This window comes from Melanerpes formicivorus, unplaced genomic scaffold (assembly GCF_026170545.1).
Source record: "Melanerpes formicivorus ecotype bairdi unplaced genomic scaffold, bMelFor1.0.p_v2 SCAF_7, whole genome shotgun sequence".
Taxonomy (NCBI): domain Eukaryota; kingdom Metazoa; phylum Chordata; class Aves; order Piciformes; family Picidae; genus Melanerpes; species Melanerpes formicivorus.
The window spans coordinates 14,335,835-14,360,247 of NW_027142359.1; the positions used below are offsets into that span (position 1 = coordinate 14,335,835).

The 24,413-nt window shown below is 39.1% G+C and overlaps 1 long non-coding RNA gene across 1 annotated transcript in view; it reads right to left on the minus strand.

Moving 5' to 3' along the window:
- LOC137442164 (uncharacterized) overlaps positions 1-24,413 on the minus strand; it is a 47,796-nt gene that overhangs the window by 19,329 nt on the left and 4,054 nt on the right. The gene's annotated exons all lie outside the window — the stretch shown is intronic.

Below are 24,413 nucleotides of genomic sequence, written 5' to 3' on the forward strand. Positions count from 1 at the left end.
TGCATTAGTGGATCAGACCTGAACCATTTTCTTTGCTGAAAGAAGGAATATAACGAGTTTTGCCATAAACTGAGCTCAGTAGTGTGTCATGGCATTATCAACGCAATGCGAACTGTTTTTAACACAATTTAGACTTGTGGCTACGGTTGTAGTATCTAAGAGTTGTATCTGAAACAGTTGTTTCTCGAGGTAATCACTTGAACAATATATAACCTTAGAAAGAGAAGTCCCAACTAAAAGCTATTTGAAAACAATGTAGCCCACAGGGCACCCCGAGATAAGCTGATTCTCCTTTCATTACTTCTTAACCATCCATTAAAAGCTAAGCGCTCTATTCTGCCTCTGCTTGCACCCTGCGGATCCAGGAGCCTCGTGCGATGTGAATGAAAGGCACTACCTCAATCTGTCATTCAAACTACAATTACACATCCATCTTCAAGAACCCAGGGCATAAAGAAAATATAAAACAGAGGGAAACAAGGGCTTACTTAGGAAAGTAGGAAACAAAGAACACATGGCCCTCATAGGCATGTTATGTGTGTTTTCATTTCTGAAATGTTTTGTAGGCTTGGGAAAAAAAAATCGAGTGCACAGGTTAAAGCAGTCTCTAGGCAACTTTAACTTGCACAACCGGCATTTACTGAGCTGATCACCATCCATTATCACTGACCTTGGTAATACTACAGGAATCCTATATTCATACAGATAAACTCTCCTCCACAACTTTACCAATTTATTAGGGATAAACAGGCTTTACTTCAGCATCTGGCATGTGTGATTTATATCTATGTATTTCTCATTCAGTCTCCTCTTTCCACCTCTCTTTGGACAGTGATTGCTTCTCCTCCCTTTCTCATGCTGTGAATAGGCTATGTAAGTAAGTTTTCAAGGGATCAGTTTATTCAGGAGACAAAGCTGACAGTGAATAATATCCAAGAGATTGTAAGCTTTTGTTGCCCCAATTAGTCATGAAGAAGTATGTAGAAAAATATGAAATGTAAGGGATATAACTAAGACTGGAAACGTATCCTTTAGGTTGGGGTAAACTGTGACAAACATAATTACCCATTGTATATTGATCTATCTCTACTTGATAATTCTTGAAGGAAAAACAAATCTGGGAGAGATACAAAACTACTTTTTAAGCATCTCTCATTACGTTTATATCTTAATTCAAAGCCTGAAGTCAGATATGAGTTTCTTTATTGTGAAAAAGTGTGGAAAATATCTTCATGCCTGTATAAAAATAATGTCAGCCGATTAATATTAAGGATAAATAGCTGTGACTAGCACACTGATGTCATATTAAAGACCATCTCAGTATCATTCTTGTGCCAGACTGTACACTTGATATCAGAGAAGCACATGACTGGGTATTACTGAAAAATAAATTATTCTTGTAAGTGGTGAGATTGAAGTAAGCATTGCCAGAATGAAAATGCAATTCTTCAAAGATAAGTTACTCCTTAAGATCATACACTTTGAGAAATGTTTAGGTTTTTCCTTTTTTTTTAAGAACTGTTGCAGATTTAATATTTCTTCTATACTAGAATGTCTGTGGAAAAAAGCAAATAGAGCGCTTATAGTTAAGCCATTTCTCATATAGTTCCAATGTCTATTCTGTACCTTTTCTCTGCCACTAAAATTCATCGCCATTTTAGTAGAAACTGAGTATTATGGGAATAAAAAGCAATGTTAAGGCACGCAAAAAAACCCCACCAAACCCAAACCATTATGTCAGTGTTTATTCTGTATGTGTGTGTCCTGATTTCAAACACTGAAATCATTTCTTGACCAAAACTGACTGCTGTGCAGTGATATGCTTTATGTACCCAGCAAAGCTGGAGGTTTATAGTTTTCACATTTAGTGGTAATATTCTGGGATTATGCAGCTGAAGAGCTAGACTGATTCACAGCAGAGCTTTTGTTTATATGGTGTTAGGGTGAAACACTCCAGCAACGACTGTATTATTTCTTGCCTTTTCAGCTGTCCGCACTTGTGCAATAAGCTCAACATACTGTCAGGTTTCATCATGTACTCTCTTTATTATCACATTTTGTGAATCTGTATAGTTGTAAATTAGAACTACCTCCTTTTCTTTTTTTTTTTTTTTTCTTTTTTAAGTTGAATTCCTGATCACAGCAAAGATGCCATATCAATCAGGCACAGATAATCAAGTCATAATAAGGGGGTCTCGGATATGCTTCGTATCTGGATGGAAAAATAAAATTTTAAACCTTAATATTATCAGGACTACAGAAGGAAACAGCTGCAATATTGGTAATTTTTCAGTTGTTGTTTTTTTTAAGGCTCAAGGAGTATGCATAAAGTAATGCCTGTTCTGTTTGATTGTCTCTCATGTACACATATTTCTATTAATCTTCAGAAAATTTCCTTCCAAAACATGCTAGCAGGAGTCTGGTGAGGTTAATCAGGACTATCTAATCATGCCACTAGGTTTAGTGTTTGTATACTGTGTTTGTCACTGTGATGTGGGACTTGTTTTATTTGCAGTCTTCATAGTCAACATTTCCTTTGAAAAGTAGTTAGCAGCACAAAGCAATCCCACAGCTTAGTTTATGTTTGTTTCCATCAGTATGCAATAATCCAGTCTCATAGGATGGCTGTGAGAGCCACAAAAGTGTAAATGCCATTCTTGCCTATGTTCTCATTCCAGGTGCTGAACCAGCTATTTCTCCTCTGAAAGAGCAGCGAATCTGCTACTTGTCAGCAATCCGAGATTTAGATGTTAACTTTTCCCCGTGTGTTGCTGTGTATTGATCTCCTTTATCCTAATTTCTGTTTGTTTGTTTTTTCCTCGGTTCGCTGTCTCTGAGTAAGCTAATCTGTTTAGACTTTATGTATACACATGGCTCTGGCTTAGGCTTGTGTTTGCTTTAGGATGGTAGAAGTTCAAGAGTGATTGAGGTGTCTGTTACACAGGGCAGACTCCCTGTTACGCACACACCCTCGGGGATACTGAAAACCTTTGAAAACTGGAGCTTCACCCTTTTGTTGGTTGGTTGGTTGGTTTGTTTTTTTTCCCCTTGATATCTGGATTTGGTGAATTTTTTTTTTTCTTTAAAAGGGCAAAAACAAAGTAACTTGGGCATCACAGTCAGTTGGATTTCTCTTTGTAAGATACTAAAACACCCCCAAATCATCCAGCTCATTTCCTGTCCTTTCTGATGTGTCCAGATCTTCCCACTGCTCACGCTACTTTTAAGAGCTGTTAAGGTCAATGGGCATTTTCATTTTGTGTCATCTGTGTCTCTGCTAATTACCTCAGAGGTATAGAATAAAAACAAAGAACAAGTAAATAAATAACACAAATTGAATCCCTCGATCCAATATGGGGAGAAATTGCTAATAATTACTAGTAAATTGATGGTAATTGCTAAAACTCATAGCAATTTGTTTGCTTTCATATAAACAAACTACAAAAATATGTTGCTGTGCCTTACGTGTCCCCATTTCATCTCATCCACTGCGTAGTTATTGCTCCACACTTTAAATTGTTTATCTACAATTCTGTAACAAACTCACTGTATGTCAAACACACATTAACATCTCGAACTTTGTGTGTGGCATATTTGCACTCACAGAAGATCTGTCTGAAAGGCCCCTGAGATAAATAAGAATTTTTCCATTTGTTTTTTTCAATATGCTTACTGTGAATCCCAAAGTGAAAAGAAGCTTGCAGGGAGCTTGGACACTGAGCAGGCTGGTACACACAAGTAGGAAGTGCCAGACTGTAAATTTCTGGGAAATGTTTTTGCTTCTAAGCCAGACTGCTGGGTCAGTGTGAAGCTTCTGCCTGTGGTCTCTCGTGAAGTTGGGGCTACCAAGCAATCAGCAACAGTGACAGGCCTGACCTCCATTCTAGTGCTTTGGCTGCCGCAATATGACTTTCACCCTAAATGAGTGAATTTTGAATTAAAAATCAAACAAAAAAAAAAACCCCAAACAACCCACCCACACCCTAATGGTTCTTTTATGTGCTTCAGTAACAGTTTTTCCTCTAAATGTGTAACACATGCTATGTCTGTGTATTTTCTTCTCTTCCAGTGTCCTCTTACTCCTCTCCATTCTCTATGAGAAGGGAAATTTCAACAATATTTCCTCTGCTGTATACAGGAGCACCAATCAGACTCATGCTGTGTCAGTCAAAGCTCATCACTCCACAGACAGGCGTATCAATTTAGACCTGCCAGAGAGTTTGACTTTCTCAAAACCTCAGAACTGAATTTGTCAGCAAACAAGTGGCATTAGGTTCCTTGTTCCACATATTGAATGATGGAATGCATATACTTATTTCTTTTTCTGACTTTCTCAGCAGTTCGTTTGCTTCCGTGATGGGAACTCCAAAAACTTCCATTAATTATTAGTAACCCTGCTCAGAGAAATTTGTCTGGACTTATATTCCTCTGGAATACTCAGCTTTGTCTAAACAGTACAAGGTCAATTCTAATTTTGTGACAATGTGCTTTCCAAGAATAGCCTGTGGAATACATTTCTGACAATAACAGTTCTGTCTAGTTGAAACAGGTTTTGTTTCAAAATGTTCTGTTTATAATAACAATTTTTTTTAAAGTCAAAATCACTTTTTTGGTAAGTGAATTTAAGAACACTCTGGTTTAATTTCTTGTCTCTCTACATTAAAAATGGTTTTACAAATCAAAATGGTCCAGGAAACTTCAATGTAACACTAAGCAGAGAGGACTCTAACATACCTCAATGAAATATCTCGTTGTATGGTCTGCCATACACGTTAGTCACACGTCTTATGTTTCCTATGTGATCTAATAAAAGGTAGAAGTCTCCTGGAAATAATGAGTTTGATAGAATGCGTTTACAGGTCATACTTTGTTTAAAGGATGTTATACAGTGTATTGTGGATAATAAAAGGAATGCAAATCAAATTAACCAGATTAGTCTAAATAGATAACAGAGTCAAATACCCTTTTATACAAAACCCAGGTAGCCACTAAGTGTAAAGATCCTAAAACAAAGCTTTCAGCATTTCTTAACATTGCATGCTTTGCACTATGACTGTTTAAATGAAATATTTCATGACAACAAAAAAAGGTAAATATATGTACAAGCTCACACACACACACTACAAACACTGTCTCATATCCTGTATAGTTTAAATGGTATCTATCCTTAAACAAACAAACAAAAAATTCTATATTTCTCATTCTAAATGAAAGGGAAAACAAAATATAGCAGAACTATACAATTTAAATAGTAGTAGGAGAAGTTTAGCAGATACAAGTTTATTTCTTTGGAATGCACAGGCAGCTTGTGTCTTTCTTAGCTTGCTTTTTTAGTGTCCTGCATGCTGCTCTGTTGAACTTGTTATTAATTGGTTTTGAATACTAGCTTCTAGTAGTGACAAGGTTTTCCCACATCCCTAAACTGAAAACGCCTGAAAATATTAACTACTAATTCAGTAAGTATGAGGGTTGTGAAAGAGTGTAAGCGTTAGCTGTAGTTTCCTTCACCGTGACCCTTCTCTTAGAACAATCCTCACGCAGCTAATCCCACTGCTCCAGATTGAAATTTAAAAATTAAACTCTTGAAAGTCACTGCCCGTTGAGCAATTTTAATAGGGTCTCAATTCAAAATGTAGGTTCTGTCTCACTGGTAACTTTACTGTCTTGAGTAAGAATCTTTGAAAAGCTTTGTGCTGTCCTCTACAAAGTGTCCTTTAGCACATAAAACATAAATGGTGAGAAAGGATGTTAAATCTGTTTGCACTTTTTTTTTGTTTTAATGGATATAATTATATCTGCTTATTAATTCCAATAAGGGGAAGAATTTTTGTTCTTTAAATGCAGTATAAATCTACTGGTGCCATCTGAATTGTCTTGAATTTAACCCAGGTAAATGGCAAGAAAACTTCCCCACTTGGACTGTAATGGTGCAATATTAAATGCATTAAACAGGAAATCAGAACTCCGAAAGACAAAGAGTTTGTTAACACAGAACTGAATATATAAACTAAATAAATTATCTAGGACATATTGTGCCCAAAGAAATGGTGCCAAACATAGCTATTTTAAAAGCTGTCAGGTAAAGGTGGTTTGCATAGCAGATAGACTGTTGAATGCCTCCCTTGAGCCCAACACCATTAATGCTGCACAACCTTAATTGAGATCCACTCCTTTCTCTTCTGCTGTTGGCAGTCGCGTCTACCTGTGATAGACAAAATTTCAGAGGTACTAACTCAAATCTGTATCCTTCCTTCCCTGACATGATAGGATTGCTTAATGCTGAAAATGTTTGGAAATAATAAAATAGCACTTGTCATTTCTTTCCTGAGAAAGAAAATAAACGTGGTTTTCTAAACTGGATGAGATCTACTATAATTATCCTACAAAGCAATTGCCAGATGCACAGCAACAAAGTCTAAAACATAAAAGCTAAACAAAACGTCCAAGTCTCTACTTTTCTCCTCATTTCTGTTGAAATAGTTGGCAGGTATGCATAACCAACTGTCTGAAGCACATCTGCATGCAGAGGTCAAATGTCTGTCTAAAAATACTTGTAATACTAATTGTGAGCATGATGAAGTCTGCTAATACATACATACCAACCACATGAGTAAGCAAAAAATACATCCAGCTGTTCTGTCCTTGGAAGAGTCCTGGGGTTTGCACGATCCTTTTTTTCCTTTTATTTTCTCCAAGGACCACAGGTCACAGTTTCATTTTGTTATTCTGATCATTATCTTCAAGGGATTAAAAAGAATGATTTTTCCATAATATCTCAAAAGATGTACAGTCTTGGGTTAAGTTTGGTGACTCCTGATTTTGTACCCTTTTCTGCCTTCCTCTGTGCTGCTACAGTTTCTCTCTGCTTTCCTGGCTCTTCTCCAACCTTCTGCCATTTTGCCAATGTTTTCACATTAGTTGCTCAAAAAGCTTTAGATTATCTGATGCTTCCTTAGGATGCATTCAGCATTTTGCTTTGCTTTGCAGAATATGTCAACAAAAGGAGGAAGAAGATAGGTATAGTAAGAAACTTTGGATATTAAAAAAAAAACTTCAAAAAAATTTCTTTCACAGAGTTTATATTTTCTCTTATTTACTCTTGAATGTTATTAATCAAAGGGCAAAATAAGAAGTTGCCATTGGCTGCCTTTAACCACTACAAAAATAGCTCTGGAAGGACATTGAGACACTTGAATGTGTCCAGAGAAGGGCAACAAGGCTGGTGAGAGGCCTTGAGCACAAGCCCTATGAGGAGAGGCTGAGGGAGCTGGGATTGTTTAGCCTGGAGAAGAGGACGCTCAGGGGAGACTTTATTGCTGTCTGCAATTACCTGAAGGGTGGTTGTAGCCAGGAAGGAGTTGGTCACTTCTCTCAAGCAACCAGTGCCAGAACAAGAGGACAGAGTCTCAAGCTGCACCAGGGGAAGTTTAGGCTCGAGGTGAGGACAAAGTTCTTCACTGAGAGAGACGTTCACTATTGGAATGGGCTGTCCATGGAGGTAGTGGAATCACCATCCCTGGAGGTGTTCAAGAAGGGATTAGACATGGCATTTGGTGCCATGGTTTAGTCATGGGGTCTGTGGTGACAGGTTGGACTTGATGATCTTTGAGGTCTCTTCCAACCTTGGTGATTCTGTGATTCTGTAATTTTTTTCCATTTTTTTTTTTTTTTATTTCATACTGAAAGGAATTATTATAATGTTTTGAGATTATTTTAAATTGTTCTTAGAAATCATGCTCAATACGTTTTGCTAACTGCAAGACAGTTTAAGATGCACACTTGTTTTGTGCTTCTTTCCATGTATTTCTTGATGTGTTAAGAGACTATCCTTTTTTCTGCATAGGGATGAAACAGGCCTTTTTACAGTATTGCCAAAATTAGAAGAGTACAGAAAGAAGAAATGTCCTTTCTCATACTCAGGACTTTACAGAGAGAAAATTGGTGGCTTTCAATACATGAGGTGCTTGATTGAAGTCAAACTGTTATTTAGGTCTCATTACACATAGTTACTTTGGCAACAAATAGACACATTCAAAATGAGACATCAATGTCTTAAGAGATGCTTGTGGGATAAACAACAGCTTCTTCTTTAACATACTTAATTTTTGACATCAAATTAATATTTTATTATTCCTTAGAGTCCCCAATGTGGTCTTTATGGTTTTAAGATGTGCAACACGTCGTATACCCAGATACTAAATAGAGTCTTGCAAGTCCATTGAGAAAAGGTGCTGAACTAAATATTTTCATTTCCAGCAGAAGTAATTAAGTGTGTATAATGTTATTATTGTTTTAAGTGGGAATAAACAAGAGAATAAAAATACAAATAAATGCAATTTTTTAATTACTTACCTATAACACTGGCTTCTGTTTTCATCAGTGAATATCTTGTTTAAAGCTGTTGAATGAATCTTCTGCTGGTAAGAACATATCTTATAGCCTAAACCATTCCATATTTCTCAGAAAATACTTCATAAAGGAGACAGATATATAATTTTTTCCAATTATCTCAAAATTATCAATTATTTTATATGAAAGATTTTTGTATTGTTTACTTTGAAGATATTTGTGGCTTTATAGACTCTTTTTCATCAGTCATTCGGAAGTAAAAGATTTATGAAGTCAAATGGGTTTTATCATGCTTCGATTCATACAAGCATGTTAGTTAAAACTGGTGATGCTTCAGTCAAAATAAACATTCACAGTAGTGAATTTATACATTTTAATAACGCTGAATAGGTGAAGTAAGAAAGAGGAAGCTATGTATATATAGATGAAGAGATATTAATATGGGCCAAAATTTTAAAAAGTAGTTTCATTAACTACTTGCATGTGCTCACTTGTTTAATTCTTGAGTATTTCTCAATTATTATTATTGTAATTACTGTAAAGGGGGAAAAAGCTGCCACATTTTAAGCAGTGATTACACCAAGCAGAAACATAATAAATTGTAGAACAGTTGTACCTAGGACGTGCCAATAGCAACATATAAAAGGATACTTAATATTCCTTCATGTTTAATACAAAACAGGGGCTGGATAAGTAGTAACTTGTGGGATTAGACTTGCTATTAACCTAATCTCAATACATTTTGGAAAGTTTTCTGTACAACCTTCAGGGCAGGTGCGCTGCTATTTATACACTCGATGAAGGATTTCGTCAGGTAGTTTTTAATAACACCAATGGGATCCCCTTATGCTTCTGTAATATGTCCTTCTGTAATAATAATCCCTTAAATAGAGTTTACATGGATCTATTTCTGTCTGGCTCCCAAGACATGTACAAGGACTGTTCACAGCTTTGTACTGATATACTCTTACACAGATCATTTTACATTCCCGTGGAAGTATATATTTCTGACAAACATATGCAGATACACAGTTGTGACAGTTTAGGCTGTGCCTTTAAGAAAAGGATAGCTGCAGAATTCTCTAGCTGATTGTTTAGGTGTAAAAAGGAAAGCAAAGATTAATTCTAAATGAATTTCATTGGTCAGATATGAGATGTGCCATAGCAAATATCTCTCACATTATTTTCTCTCACTCACTCCAGCTTCAGTCTGTCTGACTTCTCATTTCTTGGCCAGAGAGCATGCAACTGACCCTGGACTGACACTGATAAGATAAGAGAAACTAACTTTCTTAACAACTGCTTTGAGCTAACGAATTTCCCTTAATATCCTTTTCTCTCTCCTTCTCCTCCTAATTAACTACTGGGGAAAGGGAAGGAGGGGGAGAGAGGTTTGGGGGAAACCCAAGGTGGGATCCTCCTGAGAAGGGGATTTTGGTGTTTGTGTTCATTCCTGTAAATTCTTGTATATTATTGTAAATACTTTATATCTTGTATATATTCATTGCAATTCCATTATTGCTTGTAAAATTCATGCCTTCATTCACTTCTCCAACTGAGTTAGCATGCTTTATTGTTGGTGCGTGTGGGCTAAAGCATCACACCAGTACAACAGTATAGCTGTCCTATCAAAAAAGTTCTAGAGAAAAGCAACTATGAGTCTTATTGTTCATTAACAAATACCTGGATTTAATTCCATATTGAGGGAATCTGGTTATCAAGATAGCTTTCTACAAATGACGAGTAGACTGATTATAGAGAATTACAGGAGAATGGTCATATTCGAGAGAAAAAAAAAAATAACAGAACAGTTACAAAGCTTAATCTGAGTTGAGTAGAATAGGCCAACTACAGCCAAGTAGGGTAGGATCGCTCCACCAGAGCATAGCGAAGTAGGCCAATAGTGCTGGCAGTAGGAAGAGGAGTGTAAGCCAACTCTCTCAGGAGGAAAAGGGTTGAGAACAGTTGCTTTGATGAAGAGTGCAATCAGCCAGCCTCTTTAAAGAGAGAAACAGACCACACTCAGTAGAGAAGAGAATTGTACAGCTACAGCACTTAAAAAAACCTTAAATCAATACTACTTGATTGGAAAGAACTGTAAATGTTATGCCAGAAGAGGCAGCTTCAGGTTGGAAATGGAGTCAAATCCATTATGTACTACATGTAAAATAGCTTGACATGCAGTATTCTACAGTGAGACAGACTAAAGAGAAAGTGAGTGAAATCATGGCTTACAGATCTCATTGAAATATGTGTTCATCGATGTACTAACAGAAAGGCCAGTGATTCAACAAGTGTCTCTCACTGTATTTACTTTCCAACAGTATTTCTGTCCTCTGTTCTGTCCACCAATGGCATATTGAGAAGAGGAGACAAGCAAGCACAGAACTTTTCAGGAATGATTTTGAGAGAAATAGGGTCTAGTAATGCTTTTCATTCATTGCCAGATATGATGCAAAAGCTAAGTGAGGTATAATTGTCAGTCTCAGACAAATGGAACCAAGCAGTAAGAGTTTAAGGTAGTTTTCTAATGTATGTTAAAGCAAATATTTTCTACTTTATTCCTCAGAAGTTTGCACTGAAGTAGCAGGTAAACTCTTTCCTTTGAATGCAAATCAGGGACAAGCAGGTATCTCTGAATAAGCACTGGGGAAATGCACCATGCTTCCTTTAAAAGAATGACAATTCATGAAACAGCATAATAGACACCTTTGTTCTTTAGTTTAAATATCTTAGTGTCAATTTCACAATTACTATGATGACCATCTTCAGGTTAGAAGACTGGCATGCAGTTCTTAGAGGATGACCCTGTGTATATTGGTCATTGTAGCTGGAAGTCCACTGGAATATCTTATCAAAACCAAACTAGTGAATGGGAGGTATATGTTTTTGAAAATGAATAATAACTTGGGTTTATTACCATCTGTTAATACTTTTTTTATTTGCACTTTTTTTCTGGGTAGTTACTTTGTGAGCTCCACTACAGCGATAAATGGTGGACGTTTTCTTACTTCTTCCTCTCCCAGATCTCAATCAATAGTTATGGTAATGACTAATCCCTGAGTATTCATTAGTCTTCCTGTATAATTCTGATATAGGAATGACAATGAGGAGGATTCCTTATAATGGAATGATGTAATACTCTGGGAAAATAGTCACTGAGAGTTCCAGTATAATAATGTTACATTACAGAGAGATAATCACAAGTCCTACAGTGACATAGCATGTCTATGAAAGTCTTCAGGTTACAGAATCAAAGTGTTTTCTACAACCCTCTGCCCTTGTCAAGCTTTAATAATGCCTCATGACATTAGACAAATCAAACTGTAACTTCAAGCCAGAACTGCAAATCCTGGTTATGTGTGATAACCTCAGCTGAGGGAAAATAAAAAAAAAAAAATTAAAAAGGGGGAAAATGAGAGGAAGAAAAAGGTCTCCTCTAATTTTCCAGACACTGTCTATTATAGGCAAATCACTTTCAAGAAATGAGGTACAATTTGTGGTGAACTGACATTCCTCAGAGTGAATGGTGGCTGAATTTCTGCCAGAGAATGAAGCTGCCCTGGAGATTTACATGCGATGCTGAACCTGTGAATCCAGGCAACAATCTGATGAAGTTTCATTTTAGCCCATGCCTAAATATAACATTGAAGTCATTACAAAAAACTCAAAAATGTATGTGTGAAAGCCTATTAAAAACAAAACAAAACAACAAACTTCCCACAAATATGTGCAGCACTTAGAAACAAGAAAAAGTGCAAAAGAATGGAAAGATCACTTAGTATAATGTTTAACAGAAAATAAGCAAGTAGGGAGCACTAGGAGCAAAGAAACATGATCATATGTAGAATGCCCTTATACTATCTCAGTTTAAATCTAGTCTGAAAGTTTTCTGATTTGCACCAACTATTCAGGTATACCTTCATCTTTTTCCATCTTATAAAAGACTTTGAACTGACAGCTTGCTGTTAAAAAAAATTATACAAATTGAAACTCTATTATGTTTCAGAGCAGATAGAGATATTGCAAATGCAATGAAAAACTTTCAATTGAGACACAGTACAGCTGGAAATGCAAACCACATTGGTTTAGAGATTTGCCGGGGGAAGAGAGAGGTCAAGGGCATTGTTTTAAAGAATATAGGAAGGGATATGAAACAAAATCATAAAGGACAGTAAAGTAGCTGAATAACAAATGAAAACACACACTGGCCAATGAGTCCAAGAGACCAGGCAGGAAGCCAGCAAATATGGTTGCTATATTAAAACAAGGGATGAAAATCATCAAGAAAATTATAGATGTATTAAATACCTGGGGGGGTGAGGGAGTGTGGGCAGGAAAGGGTCAAAACCAAGTGACCCAGAGAGAGATGCCAAGTGAGTGCACAAGGTTATATTTTACAGCATGGGCAGAACACTCAGGTTTTGTCACATTTCACACTAGGCAGCAATAAGGGTATCCTAAATATTAGATGAAAGCTGATCATATTGGAGTCAATGTGAATTTTGACATCGACTCTGACAGAGCCAAGATTTCATTCATTAAGGGAGGATGTCAATAACCACCTCAATGTGATAAGAAAAATCCTATTGTTTTAATTTGTAGAGGGGAAACTTGGACTCCAGTAGACAAAACTTAATATTCTGGTAAAAATCTGTAGTATCTAGAAAATTGAAAATTAAATTTTTATTTTTTTTTATCTAGAAAATTCAAATTTTAACAGTTATGTTTCTGGGACATGGAATGAGAACTCAAGCAAAACTTAAGTGTTAAGCCTTTCACTACAATATTCAGATGAAGTTAGTAGCACAGTATCTTGAACTAAGCCAACAGAAGTAATCTCATATTAGACATTGAGAAAAAACTTGGACTTTCAGCACCATGCCTAGTCAAAGAGCTGGTTTGTGGGTTTAGTTTTAGCAAAATCTCTATGAATAATTGATACATTAATCTGATCCTCTTAGGCTTGACATGATGCAAACACAGTCACACAGTATTGTTTCAAATCAGGAAGTGCTTGTAGGTCACCAGCAGAAATGGCATAGGAAACATTCATCAGGTCCTCAATATATAGATAAACAATACCTTAAGAAATACTAAAGAAAGAAGCCTTCAACTCAGCCGTTCTAATTTAAGGTAAGAGGTAAATAACTTCTAGATCTAAAAATTTGTTTGTATTCCTTGAATGAACTGTGTATGGCTTTTTTAATTTAAGGAGTTTCTGTAGGACTTGTGGAATGCATGTCATATTAAACAATTATTGACAAAAGAAAACCCTCTGAAATAAAATGCTGGGAGTACAACCAAGCACACTTTCCCCTTTCCACAGTTGAATGCCCTACTAAGATTAAAAGTTGTGTTCTCTCTTTTATTTTTCCTGCTGTTGAAGTTAGTCTTGCTTTAATTGCTGTTTGCATTATTTGCTATGACATACTATTACCAAGATAGAAGATGTCTATGAATTCCAGAGAAATCTGGTGACTCTTTTAGTGTGGTGGTTACGGCTTGTAAACATCAATCAGGAACTTCAGTGCTAGCTTTTGGTTTCTGGTGATTCGTATAGAGATTTTTGCATTATTCATGTCCAAAGTAGATGCACAATGCAGATCGGGGGGGGGGGGGGGAGGGGGGGGGGAGGGGCTGAAATAAGCAAACAAAAAAAAATCTAGTTTTATATTCTTTTTGGCTTATAATGCCACAGATCAGAAGGAGATTTATGCATTACTGGACCGTTAAGCTTACCTAAGACTCCTTTTCACTGTGTAAGACATATAGACATTCACTTTGCAACTGGTTGGAACCTTGAAGCGCTCCAGCCCTCAGAATCTGTGCTCAGTCCACTGGAACCTCACTACATAGCCACTCACACTTAATCTAAAACCACCAAATCTTTGGCTGCTGAAACCTCAGCTAAAACTACATGAGCTCAATTGCCTCTGGCTGAAAGTAAAAGAGCAGTAACAAGGTCTGTCCCATTACCTGAGCTGAAGCTACAAGTCTGCAGTTGTAACTGGATGCATATGCCCCAAGCTTCTTGGACCTATTTCTAAACAACATGCTCTTGATGTCCCAGATCTCTCAAAGTTTCTTCCTTGCTGCTGGGACTTCTCTCATGACTATTTGTCCTGGAGTCTGGAAGTCTCTCCCTATTCAGCTTATTCATGAATTACAGTATCACAGTACCACTAAGGTTGGAAGAGACCTCGAGGATCATTGAGTCCAACCTGTCACCACAGACCTCATGACTAGACCATGGCACCAAGTGCCACATCCAATCTCCTCTTGAACACCTCCAGGGATGGTGACTCCACCACCTCCCTGAGCAGCCCATTCCAATGACTCTCTTAGTAAAGAACTGTCTCTTCGCCCCTAGCCTAAACTTCCCCTGGCACAGCTTGAGACTGTCCTCTTGTTCTGGGGCTGGTTGCCTGGGAGAAGAGACCAACCACTTCCTGGCTACAACCACCCTTCAGGTAGTTGTAGAGGGCAATAAGGTCACCCCTGAGCCTCCTCTTCTCCAAGCTAAACAGTCCCAGCTCCCTCAGCCTCTTCTCCTAGGGCTTGTGCTTAAGGCCTCTCATCAGCCTTGTTGCCCTTCTCTGGACACGTTCCAGCAAGTCAACATCTTTCCTAAACTGGGGGGCCCAGAACTGGACAGAGTACTCAAGGTGCGGCCTAGCCAATGCAGAGTACAAGGGCACAATGACCTCCCTGCTCCTGCTGGCCACACCATTCCTAATACAGGCCAGGATGCCACTGGCCTTCTTGGCCACCTGGGCACACTGCTGGCTCATGTTTAGGTGGCTGTCGATCAGTACCCCCAGGTCCCTCTCTGTTTGGCAGCTCTCCAGCCACTCTGGCCCCAGCCTGTAGCTCTGCATGGGGTTGCCGTGGCCAAAGTGCAGCACCTGGCACTTGGACTTACTAAATGACATCCCATTGGACTCCGCCCATCTCTCTAGTTGGTCGAGGTCCCTCTGCAGAGCCCTTCAACCCTGTCATCTCCAAATTTGCTGATGACTGACTCAATCCCCTCATCCAGATCATCAATGAAGATGTTAAAGAGCACAGGGCCCAGCACTGATCCCTGGGGGATACCACTGGTGACTGGCTGCCAGCTGGATGTGGCACCATTCACTCTCTGGGCTCAGCCCTCCATCCAGTTCCTAACCCAGCACAGAGTGTTGCAGTCCAAGCCATGACCTGACAGCTTAGACAGCAGTTTGCTGTGGGGGACAATGTCAAAGGCCTTGCTAAAGTCCAGGTAGACCACATCCACAGCCTTCCCCACGTCCACCAGACGGGTCACCTGATCATAGAAGGAGATCAGGTTGGAGAGGCAGGACCTGCCTTTCCTAAATCCATGTTGGCTGGACCTGAGCCCTTGGCCATTCTTCAGGTGCACAGTTATTGCCGCCTGGATAATCTGCTCCATCACTTTCCCTGGCACTCAGGTCAGGCTGACTGGCCTGTAGTTTCAAGGTTCCTCCATCCAATCCTTCTTGTGGATGGGCACCACACTGGCCAGTTTCCAGTCATCTGGGACCTCTCCAGTGAGCCAGGACTGGAGGAAAATCATGGAGAGTGGCTTGGCCAGCTCATCTGCCAGCTCTCTCAGCACCCTAGGATGGATCCCATCCGGTCCCATGGACTTGTGAGTGTCCAAGTGGCTCAGCAGGTCCTGAACTAATTCCTTCCTCATGGATTTCCAGGGCATTACACTGCTTCCTGACCCCATTGCTCGGCTCAGAAGGCCACTCGTCCTGAACTCCTGCCTTGCTGTTAAAAATTGAGGCAAAGAAGGTGTTCAGGACCTCAGCCTTTCCCTTGTCTTCAGTCACAGTGTTTCCCCTCCAGGTCCAATAAGGAGTGCAGGTTCTTCTTGCCCTTCTTTTTAGTGTTAATGTATTTGTAAAAATACTTTTTATTGTCTTTCACAGAGGTGGCCAGCTTCAGTTCCAACTGGGCCTTTGCCTCTCTAATTATTTTCCTACATAATCTAACAACTTCCTTAAACATACCTCAAGAAGCCTTCCCCTCCTTCCAAAGGTGATACAGCCTCTTTTTTTCCCCTTAAATCCTCCAGGAGCTGCTTGCTCATCCAGGCTGGTCGCCTTCCCCTCCAGCTCATCTTTCGGCATGTGGGAACTGCCAGTTCCTGTGCCTTCAAGAGCTCCTGCTTGAAGTAGGTCCAACCCTCCTGGACCCCTCGGTTCTTGAGGGCTGCTGACCAGGGAATTTTACAAATAAGTTTCTTGAACAGGCTGAAGTTTGCCCTCTGGAAGTCCAAGGTGAAGGTTCTGTTGGCGCTCCTCCCTATCTCCCTGCATATTGAAAACTTCACTATCTTGTGGTCACTGCACCCTAGGCAGCCTCCCACGATCACATCTCCCACCAGCCCTTCTCTATTGGAGAACAGCAGGTCAAGCAGAGCCTGGCCTCTGGTGGGCTCACTTAACAGCTGCATCAGGAAGCAGTCCTCCATTTGCTCCAGGAATCTTCTGGACTGCCTCCTCTCTGCTGAATTAAGTTCCCAGCAGATATCTGGCAGGTTGAAGTCACCGAAAAGGACAAGATCTGATGATCTTGAGACAGCCTCCAGTTGCTTGTAGAATAATTTGTCAGCCTCCTCATCCTGGTTGGGTGGTCTATAACAGACTCCAACCAGGATGTCAGTTTTGTTAGGCTGCCCTCTGATTTTAACCTGCAGGCTCTCAATCCCTTCATTCTCCACCTCAAGTTCTGTGGCAGAGAGTGACTCCCTAATATACAGAGACACCCCTCCTCCTCTCCTCCCTTGCCTGTCTCTCCTAAAGAGCCTGTAACCCCCCAGTGTAGCACTCCAGTGTAGCACTTATTACACTGGTCCTACTGCAAGGTTCAGCAAAACACCATGTCTTATTAGAAACATGATTGTCAGACTTTTTATTTATGTATAGAGTTGCCAAATAATATGTGATGTGTTCTAGTCAGAGTATTTGCTATATTTCATATACTCCATATTCTGTTTCTCTATCAGCCAGGGACCACTGTCTCGTAAAGATAAATCCTTTGTAAGAAAGAAGTAAAACTGGCAAGCAAAACTACTTATTCCAAATTATTTTTCAGTTCTTTATCAGCTACAGGCTTAATGTTGCATATCCATAAACCATTGAGCCAGACTAGAGTATTGCATATCACTCTAGAGCCAAAACTCTCTTATTAGCTTAAGTTTGTGATTTAGATTTATGTAAAATCAGGTTGGATGCATTTTTCTACATTTCTAATAGTTTTTTTCACTTTTAACTTCTACAATTAGGGCTAAATTACAGATGAAGGAGACAAAATGGTTAAGTACCAATACATTAAAAATAATCTTCAAAACACTTTTCAAACATGTAGAGCACAGGTTACACAAAAGTAATTCCTATTAAAGATTTTTTTATTTATTTTGTCATTGGCCAGGCTATACAACTCACCTTAAGCTGTACTATTCAGGTCTTGTATTCTGGGTCTGACAGTGGGTGAGCAGGTGTCAATGCATATGTAACATCAAATAAACAATCAACCAACTGTATTCACCAAGTAATTATGTAAGGTGCTTCCCAGATTCTCTAGAATTCTCTCTGTTTCTCCATGCCTCCTCATTTCTCCCATTCAGGAAACCATTGTGGAAGAATAGAGGACACATAACAGGCTTTAACTAACAGAAATAATTAAATAAAGTACTAGAATTTACACTACTTTATCAATAGTTACAAATGAGATAAGTAAGTAAAGTGGCAGTCTAATTGAACTATATTAATTTTATCTTATTTCTTCCCAAGTGTCCTGGGCAGCTATACAGAACATACATAAGAGATGTCTAAAGAGCAAACTCTCATTAGGGAAGCATGCATCTTTTTGCATGCCATACAGAAAAACCTGCAAAACACAGTTTTACAACTCCTTTTGTAGCAAAGTACAAATATGGTACTGTAGAATAAAAAGGTAAAATAAAATTAATATATGGTGCCTGTTGATTGCTACCATGAGATATTTCTCCAGTAATAAAAGCAAGGAAGGGCTGCATGGAATGCTATTATTTCTGTGCTATCACTTTTCACTGAGATATGACAATGCCAATATACCAAATATATTGATATTTGGTATTTACCTTAGCATCCTGGTTTTGTTGGTTAAGTGCCTATATAAGAATCCCAAATTTCACTCGAAAAAATAAAGTGTTATTGCACTCATTTTGGGGTGAGAATCAATTCATGACTGTTCACATCTTGGGTTGCTGGTACAGATTCTAAGCTACTTTAACATCATTGTCTAAGAGCAATACAGAATTTTGGTAGCAAAAGCAGTATAGTAGAAGTATAGCAGTATAGTAGAAGTATAACTAGCTCACCCTACAGAAATGTAGTAGAAAAAGATATATTTCAGCCACATGCCATAGATGCCACTTCAAAAATCTGTGACTAGCACCTTATTTCATCCCCAAACATGTCATTTTGACTCATTCATCAAAAGCACTTACTTCAGTCTCAGCCAGCTGCAAAACCATCTGAGATTATCTTGCCAAAGAAGGAGGCTGCTTGACTTGAAAAGTACCTTTGCACTTTACGTACCAGAAAGTAAATACACTATAAAAATGCCAAGGCCTACCACAGTTCAGATATTTGAGAGCCTCATGAAGAAAAAGCACACAGAGAACTTGAGTAGATGCTGCCTATGAACTTTTCAAAAGAATGCAAGAACATAATTCTTGGATCTCTGAGGTGAGCAAGTCATCAGCTCACTCCTAATTCATTCCTTTCTTAACAAGCTTATAGTGCAAACCACTACAAAAAGGACAGTGCTTTAAAACAAGATTAATGGCAAACCCATTTCCCAGCTGTGCTGTGAATCTTCTCAGGAGGCAAGATATTTTTGGCCCATTAGGGAAACAGTCCTTCCTGCATCTCTTGCTCTTCTTGAGTAAAACAACTTCAATTCCATTTTCTCAGTGGAACCCCTACATTTAAGCTGTGGTGTTTTTCTTCATAAGAAGTTACTGCTGAGCTACATCTTGCAGAAATTTGATGATCTGAAAATGGCTAAAAGTATCAAGAACAATTAAAGTAGATGATGCAATCTCATAGAAAATCCCATAGAAAAGTTTTTATCTGTAGAGAGACTGATTAAAGAGGAAGTGATATCTTTCAGGTTCAAATATTAAATTTGATCCTTCAAGCCTGTATATGTGAACAAAACTGCTATTGATGGGGTGTTTGGATTCCCTTATTTTTTCCCCCTAATTAACGAAGTTCAAGGTGGAAATAAATTATTTAAATTTTTTTGAAAACGAAATACAAATGGACAGAAATAATACATCTGTGAATTCACTGTTCATTATGCATGGTTTGTTAGAATGCATATTTCAAAAAGAAAGTCATTAAAGTAATTCTCCCGTTCTGTTTCGCAGGTCTTCGTGACAGTTTAAGCAATAAAATGGTTTAATCTCTCTGGATTGCAAAAGCAGAAACCCTTGACAAGGACAGTAGATTGACAGAATTTGTAATAATATACTTTTACTTATGTCACATATTTGTAATTTCAAGGACATGATTCACAATGACCCTATTGCAATGTTGTGCAGGCATTGTTCTACAGTGATTTGCATTAATATCTACAGAAGCGTTTTCCTCTCTTAGTACTGCTTCAGAGGATATGCCTGCCATTAAAATTCTGGTCACAGATATGGGTTAAAATATCTCTAACCTTTACAAATGTATTATGTGGCACTACTGACATAGCTTTTATTGCAGATAAAATCTATAACAAATTCTCTGTGTGACAGGAGAGGAACATGGTTTTGTATTAAACTCAGATGATAGAGATGCATTCCTTGCTTGTACTTTTAAAATGTTTTGGATATAGTTACAAGCTATGTTTTCTACTCCATTGTGATTACAAAGCCATTAAATCTATTAATTTTTGAGATAGCTTTGATATTTTAATATATTTTTTAACTGACTTTCAGAGAGTACATAAAACAGTGGAAAGATTCCAGCTCGTTTCCAATCTTGATTGAATCCATCAGAAGCAAATAAGAATTCAGTTTATTAGGATGGATTAACTGACAGCTATCATTGAAAACTTTTTATAACCTACATTAAACACAACCCTCTGTTTCTCTTTCCTATCTGCCACTGGAATGTCTAAAAGTGTCTCACATTAACGTCTTTATTTTCCAAGTACTCTTTTTGCACATCCCTCTGTATAAGTAGCATCCTGAACATCACATCAACATGTGCATATGCACAGTAAGAACAACATGTTCATATGCACAGTAAGAAGGTGATACTTTCCCTCTTGCTTATAGTCATGATATTGTTATCTTGCATGTGTTTAAACAAGAATGTTGCATCAGTTCACAAACTGATGGCATGCATTTAAGCTGGTGTTTAACAGATCTTATTCCCCCAAACAATTTTTTTCCTACAAGAACTCTACCTTTTTCGCTTACATGAAATTGGACTGATGCCACTGTCATTGTGAAATAGTGATTTCTGTTGGATCAGGTGACAGTTTCCATCGGTGGTTATATTGGCATGACTGTCACTGAAATACTACAATACAATCTACCACTGTAATCATCATCAAGAGTGGTGAGGCTGTCACCATTCACCTGAAGGAGTTTGCTATGGGTCAAGATTCAGATATTGTAAGTTTGTTGTTATTACTGTATAGAGCTGGAGACTTAATTGGCTTGTGACATCAAGCACACTCTTTAGGATGAACCTGTCCAAATGAGCACAATGCAATAAGCCTTCCATTTTGCAACATAGTACACATCTCTATCAGAGTTTGTGACTTTATTCAGGTATTATCCATGTGGTTATATTAATAGGAAAGCTTACTGCATTTTCCTCTTTTAAAGAAAAGAGGATTGCACCAACTGACTGATGCAACATCAGCTGTCATGATGGACTCACAAAATATAACTGACTCTTACATTTACTGGTGGGGAGACAATAGATTTTATTGGATGATCTTTAACAAAAATATGTGGGTGTATTGTCTTTGGAAAGGTGGGGAGGCAACTCATGATATGTTTAAGAATGTTGTTAGATCATGTAGGAGAAAAATTAGGGAGGCAAAACCCCATTAGAACTTAAACTGGCCACTTCTGTGCAAGACAATAAAAAGCATTTTTATGAATATATTAATGGTAAAAAGAGAGGCAAGAAGAACCTCCACTCTTTATTGGACCTGGAGGGGAACATTGTAACTAAAGATGAGGAAAAGGCTCAGGTACTAAATACGTTCTTTGCCTCCATTTTCAACAATAAGGCAGGAGGACTTCAGGATAACTGGCCTCCTGAACTGGTAGATGGGGTCACAGAGCAGTATAATCCCCCTGAAATCCATGAGGAAGGAATTAGGGACTTGCTGAGCCACTTGGGTACTCACAAGTCCATGGGACCAGATGGGATCCATCCTAGGGTGCTGAGAGAGCTGGCAGATGAGCTGGCCAAGCCACTCTCCATCATTTACCACCAGTCTTGGCTCACAGGAGAGGTCCCAGATGACTGGAAACTGGCCAGTGTGATGCCCATCCCCAAGGAGGGCCAGATGGAGGAACCTGCAAACTGCAGGCCTGTCAGCCTGACCTGAGTGCCAGGAAAGATTATGGAGCAGATCATCTTGGGGGCAATCACAGCACACCTGCAGGATGGCTAAGGGATCAGGTCCAGCCAACATGGATTTAGGAAGGGCAGGTCCTGTCTGACTAACCTGATCTCTTTCTATGATCAGGTGACCTGCTTGGTGGATGTGGGGAGGCCTGTGGATGTAGTCTACCTGGACTTCAGCAAGGCCTTTGACACTGTCCCCCACAGCAAACTCCTGGCCAAGCTGTCAGCCCATGGCTTGGATGGGAGCACACTGTGATGGGTTAGGCTGGAGGGCTGAGCCCAGAGAGTGAACGGTGTCACATCCAGCTGGCAGCTAGTCACTAGTGGTGTCCCCCAGGGACCAGTGCTGGGCCAAATTCTATTCAATATCTTTATTGATGATCTGGATGAGGGCATTGAATCCACCATTAGTAAATTTGCAGATGACACCAAGTTGGGAGCAGGTGTTGATCTGTTAGAAGGGACCTTGCCAGGCTGGACAGAGGTGCAGAGTCCAACATAATGGTATTTAATAAGTCCAAGTGCCAGGTGTTGCACTTAGGCCACAACAACCCCATGCAGTGGTACAGACTAGGGTCAGAGTGGCTGGAGAGTAGCCAGGTAGAAAGTGATCTGTGGGTACCAGTTGACAGCTGGCTGAACATGAGCCAGCAGTGTGCCTAGGTGGCCAAGAAGGCCAATGGCATCCTTGCTTGTATCAGAAATAATGTGGCCAGCAGGGGCAGGGAAGTCATTCTGCCCCTGTACTCAGCACTGGTTAGGCCACACCTTGAGTCCTGTGTCCAGTTCTGGGTCCCTCAATTTAAGAAGGTTATTGAGACACTTGAATGTGTCCAGAGAAGGGCAATGAGCCTGGTGAGAGGTTTTGAGCACAAGCCCTATGAGGAGAGGCTGAGGGAGCTGGGATTGTTTAGCCTGGAGAAGAGGAGGCTCAGGGGAGACCTTCTTGCTGTCTACAACTACCTGAAAGGAGGTTGTAGACAGGTAGGTATTGGTCTCCTCCCAGGCAACCAGCACCAGAACAAGGGGACACAGTCTCAAGCTGCACCAGGGGAAGTTTAGGCTTGAGGTGAGGAGAAAGTTCTTCACAGAAAGTGTTATTGGCTGTTGGAATGTGCTGCCCAGGGAGGTGGTGGAGTCACCGTCCCTGAAGGTGCTCACAAGAGGATTGGACGTGGCCCTTGAAGACATGAGGTGTTTGGTGATAGGTTGGACTTGATGATCTCTAAGGTCTTTTCCAACCTTATTGATTCTGTGATTCCCAAGCAATTTTCTCTTCTTGTTCAGTCCCTAGCACACTGGATATTCAGCAGCATCCTAGGTTATGGAGTATTTCATTGCACAGTCAGGGAGCAGTAAGCTATTTGAAAAGTTTACATAATTGCCTGTGAACCCTTTGGAGAAGCAGCCTGTATTGACAGTAATGAAGATAGATAGAAAATTGCACAAACTTTCATTATTTAGCAATACTTGGTGATGAAAGGATGTGGGAAGAGAACCAAACAAAAAGTAGTGAAAGGGTGGCATGGGAAGTTCAAGAATTACTGAACTTTTGCTAGGATGAGGGGTGGAATTTGGCTAAGATGATACACATCTGACTGTCCTCTTTTTTCTTCTTTTTTTTTTTTTTTTCTTTGTATTTTTCTTTTTATTCTTTTAAGAAGGAAGATAATTTGAAAAGGAATTATCACTCTGTGGTGTCTTAAAAATAGGTGTTATTTTAGCAGTGATGTGGTTTTGAGTGTTTACTGCTCACCGCTGCAGACACAGGACAGAGGCTGATCAGAGCTAGAAGAATACTGTCCAGTGCTCTAGGTGTACACTCAGAATAGAAGCAGAATAAGTGAAAGAAACTACTCAGTGTCTTTAGCTACTATGCTCTTATTATTTAACCCTTCTTTCAGTGCAGCAAGAATTTGTCACAACAATACAAGACTGGATATTTAAGTGTAAGAGCTGGGATACGGCCCACCCACTGCGTTGTCATTTGCACCTCTACGCTCACTACAAGGCCATTGTATGCCGGGACACTACTGAGAGCTTAAGGAACAGGTCATGATAACAGATGCTTTTGTCTCATAAGTTGGTAGTCAGTTCTTCTCAACATACTCTCACAGTTAATGTTCCTTGTAATGTCTTAAGTCAGCTTCTGTTCTGTGAATCCTTCATAAATATGTGTCCATTTTGACACTCAAAACACAAACATATACTTACTGGCTTGTTTCCTTGTCTGGAAAAACAAACAAACAAAGAAACAAAAAAACCCAAGTGGATTAAAATTAAGAACTCCTGAATTATTTCAGGTTTTCCAGTTATTTCATTGACGCATTTCCAAACCTATCAACTCAGACCAACAAGGTAGCAAGAGAGCTGAAAAACTAAATCTTCATAAAATAAAGTATTTGAGCAGTGATAGCA